We start from the raw sequence: 7,893 nt of genomic DNA, 5'->3' as shown, positions 1-7,893 counted from the left end.
AAGTCCTCAGGGTGTGCTATTTACAGCCTCAGAATCTGGCAAGGAACTCGGAGCCGTCTCCCTGTGGTTCTCAAGCTTTTCACAGTGATAAGTTCCCTCCTCTCCCTTTTTTTATCTCTAATAAAATTTTATAAGCCATCCTATTATATAAAACAAATAGAGTGGTGCGTGACTAATAAAACAATATCTTAAGATGGAAATGTATTCTGTGGACTTATGCTAGCATTAGTCAGTGAGAACAGTACAGCGATTTGGAAAAATCAAAAAAACTCATAATTGGGCCTGTGGAAGCTGGTTTCAGTTTTTCTAGCAGATCTATCATCTATAAAATTCAAATTAAAGTGCAAATGGAATCCCAGAAGTATCCTGGTGGTACTTGGCATACCTGGGTCTGGCTTTGTATCAGTCATGGTCTCAGCAGGAAATGGTTTGCACTCACTCCTCAATTAAATTACCCGGAGGAGGGCCTCAAACTTGCTAAACCATTTGCAAAAACGTCGCAGGGAAACCCAGTGGGCTGGTGGCATACCCCAGGGTAGCACCAGTGGAGGTGACACCATCCCCAGGGCCATCCTGTTTGGCCTTGCCACACCCCCAGCCTTCTCATCTCTGAGGTCTGAAGACTGCACGGGGTACCGAATGCTAATGTCACCCCTCCTTTGGGACTGGGCTTCAGGGGACAGGCTTAGCTTCACCGGGTAACTCCCTCCAGGGTTGCTGTGCGCCCAGGGGACTTTGCAGGTGTGAAGAGACAGCGCACCTCTCCAGGGTCAGAGCGGGGCCTGGAGCTCTTTGACCTCTGCCCCACACTCTAAGGTCACACCCTTTCTCAGGAAGGACGGGAAGAAGCCAGCCCCACCATGTTCGGGGCTACTAACTAGAACGAGGTCACCATTGTGGCCTGGGAAATATCCTCCTGGATTCCTAGCTGTGCCTGCTGAGCGGCTGTAGAGACTCTGGGGTCCCTGGTGACATCCGGGATCCTGCTTCCCGAGGAGTCCGCCCTTTGCCTGTTCTCACAGAAGGCTGGGCTTGAAGGACCTCTTCTAAAACCCACACCATCAAGGTGGAGGGTGGCAGCCACTGCCCCGCTGTGGACTGGGGAAGCCGAGGCCAGGATCCCCCTGCCCCGGAGCTCCGAGTCACTGGTGGTTTTGTGCAGTTGGGTGGGGACGGTGTGCGCCTTAGGGCTTCCTAGGCCTAGTGGAAACAGCAGACAGGCAAGCTTGGGAGTGGGGGACGGCTACCTACTCGCTGATGCTTTAGGCCCCAACAGTCGCCTCACAAGGAAGCCCCGGGAAGCCCTCAGCCTCCGGGCGTTCTCCCACTGCGTGGCCACACCCACCAGCTTGCCCTGGTTCCCAGGGGTGCTGCCAGCCTAGCTGGCCAGTGCGCAGACTTCTCCTCGGCCGCTGTCCCGTCCCTCCCCGGACGTAGTGCCTGCTGCCTCCTGGGGTCACCGAGCTCCAGCTCCTGCCTGTCTTCAACACCTCGTGGGTAACTGGGCCACATAGGCTCCACGTCTGATGGTCTGAACTGTTAGGACCCTCGGATGACCTCGGTGTCCCAGGCAACAGAGGGGTCCTTCTGACCTCTACCTCTCCTCTCTTCTAGCAGAATAGCTTAGTTTTCTCTTGTAGTTTTTCAGATTAAACAGCACCAATCTGGGGTTGGGTAAGGCTCTTCTCATCTGCAGCTCTGTAGTGGGCAAGGCCAATGCTGTTCACGTGCCACGGTGCCTGGGGCTAACGGGACTGTGCCAGCCAGGGACCTTGCTTTAACCTTGAACACCATGTGACTTCCCAGATCATCTGGGATCACACTGCAGCACTGCAGCAAACCATTTAGGTCTAAATGGACTTCACCGTTAAACTCTTCCCTGTAGAGAGCAATTGGCACTAGGTAAGTAGGTCTTCTGAGTATAATCCAGAGAGTTCTGAGAGACCTCCTTACAAACAGGCATCACTTATTGATTATTCACACAGGATGAACCGCCAAGGGTAGCCTCATCCTCATGCTTCTCTAGGCCATAATAAATTCACACAGTGCAATGTTAGAACATGGAGCGGTGTCTCATCTTCACAGTGAGAACATCAGGAGAGTCAGGTATGTTTTTTTTTTTTTTTTGCTTACTGCTGTAGCCAAGGCTATTTGATCTTGTTTACATGAATCAGGAAATGAAAAATGAAAATAAGTCTGGTCCCTGATGCAAAGTACACATTCTCTGTGTGAGTCAGCTTTCTGTTACTATAGCAAAATACCTGAGATAATCAACTAATGAAGAGGAAAGGTTTACTTTGACTCAAAACTGCTTACTTCATGGCCAAGATGAGAAAGAGAGGAAGAAATGGGGATCCCACAACCCCCTTCAAGGGGATACCCTCAATGACCTGAGACCTCCCACTAGGTCCCTCTGCCTCACAATAGTGCCAAGGTGGGGACCAAGCTTTTAACATGTGCATTTGGGGGACATTTAATATCTAAACTATTGCATTCTCTCACTTGATTTAAACATAATGAAAAAAAAATACCCCAATAATGCAATTCATGGAGCTTTTCTTGTTGATTCATTAATTACTTTTCATTGTTACTGGACACCTTAAATCTTATGAAATTCTAATGAATGAATGTGAATGAGCCACTCTATAATTACATCTATATTTTAAATAGCTTCTATTTATTTTTTTTCCTAAGAGCTTTAAGTAAATGCTTTATTTGCACCTTCTAATTTGCATTTTCTAACTTGGCTTTTCTAAATTAGCGGTTGTTAAGAAGCACATTGTTAATAGGAGAGTTGACCTATCTACTCATAGAATTTTGTTAATACAGTAGAGGATTTAGGAGTAGATTTTTTTTTTTTTCTGTGCTGGGGATTGAACCCAGGGCTTCCCACACGCCAGGCCAGTGCTCTACCATTGAGCTGCACCCCCAGTCCAGGAGTAGATTTTTAATTTTTAATTTAAGCGTTCTTAAGGGGCAAATTTCCTGGCTAATGAGTGGCCTCCCACCTCGATCATTTTTTAAAAATAACTTTTTATTTTAGAATGTATTCAATTTACAGAAAAATGGCAAAGATAGTGCAGGGATATAGTTCCCCTATATCCTGCATCCTACATTAATATGGTAACTTTGTCACAATGAAGCAGACCTGATACCTTGTTGTAAACTAAAGCCCATACTTTATTCACATTTCCTTAGTTTTTACCCAGTGTTCTTTTTCCACTCTAGGAGGCTGTCCAGAGTGTCACAGTATGTTTCGCCCTCCTATCTCGTGCTCTCTTGGTTGTGACAATCTCTCAGACTTTCCTTGCTGTTGACGACCTTGGCAGTTTTGAGAAGCTCCGGTCTGGTGTTTTGTAGAATTGATTCCATGTTTATGTCACGATCAGGCTGGAAACAGGAGTTTTGAGAGTGAAGACCTTCGAGGTGAACTGTCACTTTCATCACGTCGTATCAGGAGTGCATCCTGGCAACTTGGTTGATGGTGTCGATGTTGACCTTGGTCACCTGGCTGAGGTCGCATTTGTCAGGTTTCTCTTCTGGGAAGTTACTCCCTCCCCCTTCCCCACACTGTGTGGAGGGAGTCGGGCCCCACGCACCATCCACACTTTGGGAGTAGAAGTTATCCTTCACCTCCTTGAAGGCAGAGTGTCCACAAAAATGATTTGGAATTATTCTGCACAGGTTTGTCTCTTCTCTACATGTGTTTATGTGTTTATTTTCCAGCTGCTTCTCTATGCCAGTGTGGACCCCTGGGTGTTCATTTTGTGTTCTAGACCACAATGTAACACTACTTCCTGTTGTTGCTCAACTTGTTCTAGCTTTAGGCTTTGAGAGCTTTGTCGGGGTTCATTTGGGAACGGGGATAGATCCCTTTGACATACCCTTATGATGGCATTTAAAATTTCTCATTTATGTTTTTGAGTACTTCCTTACATCCTGGCACTACAGAATGTTCCAGCAATGTTGGACATGTTTTCTGTTCTAATCTTGGAATCAACATTTCTCCAAGGAGCCTTGGGTCCCATTATCGGAGAACTGTGCTTGTTGCTGTGGGGTCATTGCTTCTAGGCCCTCTTAGCCGACAGAACAAGGAGGTACATATGTATCTACTAGCCCACGTGTTCATGTGTGTAGCTCTCTTTTGGTATGTAATCACTGTATCTCTATGTGCTAACCAAATTCATACTGATGTTTCCAACTCTAATCCACCCACTATCTTTGCTTATCTTCAAACTACTCCAATGCTTCCTCATTGTTCCTGGGAGACAGCTGAGTCCTGCCATCTCCTCTGAGCAGGTGGTCAAGTCCATGGTTGACCCAGCTTTGACAACCCTGCTCTGAGCAGTCAGAGTGCCCAGGAAGCAGCATAGGCACGTTCTCAGCTTGAGGTGGAAGCCCAGAGCTTGATCACCAATTTGGTTTATGACTTGTTCTTTGTATCAGCAATAAGAATGGGGCAGGCTCACTGTGAAGCAAGGTGCTAGGGACATGGAGAATCACCCACACTTATTTCCACCACTTGGACGTTAGCTGTCAGACTTTCAGGTCTTAGATGGTGACTGTCATTCTCTGACCACAAATTGTTCCTTCTTGGTCCTGTTGGGGAAAAATCATACAACGAATAACATTTTGCCACTCCAAAATGCCATTTGTTGTATGATTTTAGTCTCCAACTTTGTCTACACTTTAAAAGTTACCCACTCATCTCCCTGTGAACCCCTGGCCAGCTAGTTTTTTTTTTCTTCTTTTCTTTAGAAACTGTTTCTGAAAGTCTTCATGCTCCTCAAACTCCCACCCCACCCCCACACTCAGTCATGACCTTGCCCTTCCCACACACTAAATGATGCTCAGTACATCTCTGCCACACCCGCACCTCTCTACTCTCCAGTTCTGAGGTGCTCGGGATAAGGTAGAAACATCACAGAGCCGTGATTTTCAAAGTGTGGTCCTCTGGGCCCCGCAGCACCTGCAGTGCCTGGGAACTTGTTGAAGATACAGCTCCCAGAGCTCCATCCAGATGTACTGAATCAGAAGTTCTGGGAGTGGGCCCGGGCCTCTGGGGGTTGCCAAGGGCTCCAGGTGATTCTGGTGCGTGCTAAATCAGCCTTGAAACAAGATGTGGTTTCTGCTTACGCCTTCGGTCTTGCCAGGGTCGGCACTGCCTCTGTTCTATTGTGTGCTTTAATGATGCAGAATCGTGGTGCTGACCATCCCCAATGTGATCAAGCTTTCTCTTGGCTCAGGGGTTTGCAAAAACCGCTAGCTCAGCTCAGAAATCTGCTGCTCTTCATTCTCCATAATCCCTTGTCTCCCAACATTACAAACTTCAGGGACTTGCTTCACATCTAGGGCTAAAATCTAGATGTGAAGACAGACTGGGGACGCGGGCTCTGACGTCAGCGGCAGAGGCCGTCCTGACTGGGGGCCCCACGCCAGTGTGTGAGCGTCTCCAGCTGTGCCGACTTCCCTGTCCAAGGTGACTTGAAGACAGGGTCTGTGTGGAAGGGGTGACAGTCATTTCAACAAGCTGTTCTTTTTTGTTGTTTTGCAATAAAGAAAAGCTAACTCACCAGCTCCGCCTGTTTCTGATGTCATCCTTTCCGCCTGCCGGACCCTGAGTCGGCTCTTGTTGTGAGGACTGGGTGGTTAGCTTGGTTGGAAGCTGGACTTTCAGGTTGGGTTAGGGCACAGGGAGGGCATGTCCGTTATTCTCTGGGTTGCCTAGCGGCCTCTGTGGTCTCACTTTAAGATCTCACAAAATAGCATTTCACCAAGGCCAAGGGATCCCCAGGAGGGCCCTGTGGTGTCATTCAAGGTAATTCCAGGAAGGAAAGGTCCACATATGGAAACTGACTTGGAGGCTGTCCACCTCTTCTGGGAGACTGGCCTGTTTTAGGAATTCAAGCAGTTGGCTACAGCTAGGGAATCGCTTCTCCTGAACGCTCCGCTGTGAGGAACAGGTCCACTCTGGTGTGTGGTGTGGGTGGGGCTCGAGTAGCCCTCAAGGGATACGGAAGCGCGGTACTGTTGTGAGGTGGTGGGACATCTGGAAGGTGGGGCCTACGGGGAGGTCTTTAGGTCATTGGGGGCGTGCTTTTTGGAAGGTGTTTTTTTGTGTGTGTGTGTGTGGAGCTGGGGATTGAACCCAGGCCTTGTGCATTGCGAGGCAAGCACTCTACCAACTGAGCCACACACCCAGCCCTGGAAGGTGGTTCTTAGAGGGCTAGTATAAAAACCACCAGTGCTGTCCCTGCTCCTGTAATCACTTTTGCTCCTGCCATCACTATCGGTGCCATGTGTGACGCAGTCCAGCTGTGGCTCTGGCCATACAGTCTGGGCCATGCTGTTTGGACTTTGAATCTCCAAAACCATGAGCTAAAATGGACGAACCTCTTCTTCCTAAGTGTCCTATGTTAAGAATTTTGTATAATAAGGCAAAGCTAACGTACGTAGGATGCATTTTACCTGTTTAGCTGCGTTGTAGGACAAGGCCAACGAATTCTCGGTGGTCATTCACCAATGTTTTCAGTTTGGTTAACTTCTTCGTGGTTTCTGCACAACTCTAGGCAAGGCCACATTTTTGTCGTTTCTTGTACATTTTTTTGGTTTCCTGTAAATATGAGACATACCCCTGTTAAAACCTGATGAGGTGTCAGTGTGTGTGTGTGTGTGTGTGTGTATTCCAAGGCTCTATCGGCTTTGCCCTCTCCGACTGCTGAAGGTCGCCTGTATTCCTTGGCTCCTGGCCCCATCTTCTGTCTTCAAAACTGGGGACATCACATCTTCATGTGCCTCTCTTCCATGTCACATCAACAGCTTCTGTCTTCTGCCACTCTTCCTACTTTTTTAGGACTCTGGGAAGACAGTGGCCTCCCTGGGTAACCCAGGATAACGTCCCTACTTTATGGTTATCAGTTTAGCAACCTCAATTCCATCTGGGAGCTTAGTGCCTCTTTGCCATGCAACGGAACATGCCCAGGTCCTGCAGACTGGGATGTGGCTCTCTTTGCACAGGTGATGTCATTCTTCTACCTAGTTCGCTAGTTTCTTTTTGTTAGTAGTGAGTAGTAATTCCTTCATTTTGGGGGGTAGGGTACAGGGAATTGAACCCAGGAATACTCAACTACTGAGCTACGTCCTCAACCCATTTTTAAGTATTTTATTTACAGACAAAGTCTCACTGAGTTGTTTAGGGTCTTCCTAAATTGTTGGCTGGCTTTGAACTTGCAATCCTCCTGCCTCAGCCTCCTGAGCCACTGGCATTACAGGCCTGCGCCACCGTGCCAGGCTAGTAATCTCTTTACTTTTAAACTTTTTGAGTCCTTTGTCAACTTGGTATTTCTGTCATCTATTTTTTTTGTGGGGAGGTATTTCTTTGATGCTTGTATTTCTCCCACTTCCTCTCTGCTCCTTTAGAAAATACACATTTTGTTTATTAATTGATAAATTATAAATTGTGAATTTATAGTGTAACATGCATCCTTGATGTTAAAAAGCCCAAAGTTAGTGGCTCTCTTTACCCTCCTCCTCCTATTCAATAAGGTCCTCGTCTGATCCCTGCCCTCCCCTGCGAACCAGGTGGCTCCAGCAGGAGCTTGTCTCTTAGTCCTGGATGCTCCAAGTCCCAGGCAGGGCCGGTCCTTCCAGGCTGTGGGAGTCCGCCACACCCGAGGCCAGCTCCGTGGTTTCCCGGCCACCTTCTGCTCTCCTCGGCTTGGGAAAGCCACTCTGCTCTGCCTTGGCCTTCACACAACACCCTCCCCGTGTGCGAGTCTCTGCATCCAAGTTTCCCTTCTAACAAGGACTCCAGTTATTTTGGATTGACTCCAGTTAAGTGATCTCTCTCTCTCTCTCTTTTTTTAAAAAAATATTGTTTAGTTGTAGATGGAC

The 7,893-nt window shown here is 47.8% G+C and overlaps 1 long non-coding RNA gene across 1 annotated transcript; it reads left to right on the top strand.

Moving 5' to 3' along the window:
• The first annotated feature begins 1,810 nt into the window (after positions 1-1,810).
• Positions 1,811-5,654, top strand: LOC144365198 (uncharacterized). The gene is made up of 3 exons (XR_013423490.1): positions 1,811-1,902; positions 1,986-2,106; positions 3,229-5,654. It is a non-coding gene; the product is annotated as an uncharacterized LOC144365198 (long non-coding RNA).
• The last annotated feature ends 2,239 nt before the right edge of the window (positions 5,655-7,893 follow it).

This window comes from Ictidomys tridecemlineatus, chromosome 6, assembly GCF_052094955.1.
Source record: "Ictidomys tridecemlineatus isolate mIctTri1 chromosome 6, mIctTri1.hap1, whole genome shotgun sequence".
Taxonomy (NCBI): domain Eukaryota; kingdom Metazoa; phylum Chordata; class Mammalia; order Rodentia; family Sciuridae; genus Ictidomys; species Ictidomys tridecemlineatus.
The sequence above is the reverse complement of the archived record's forward strand: the minus strand, read 5'-3'. Positions and strand labels throughout refer to the sequence as shown.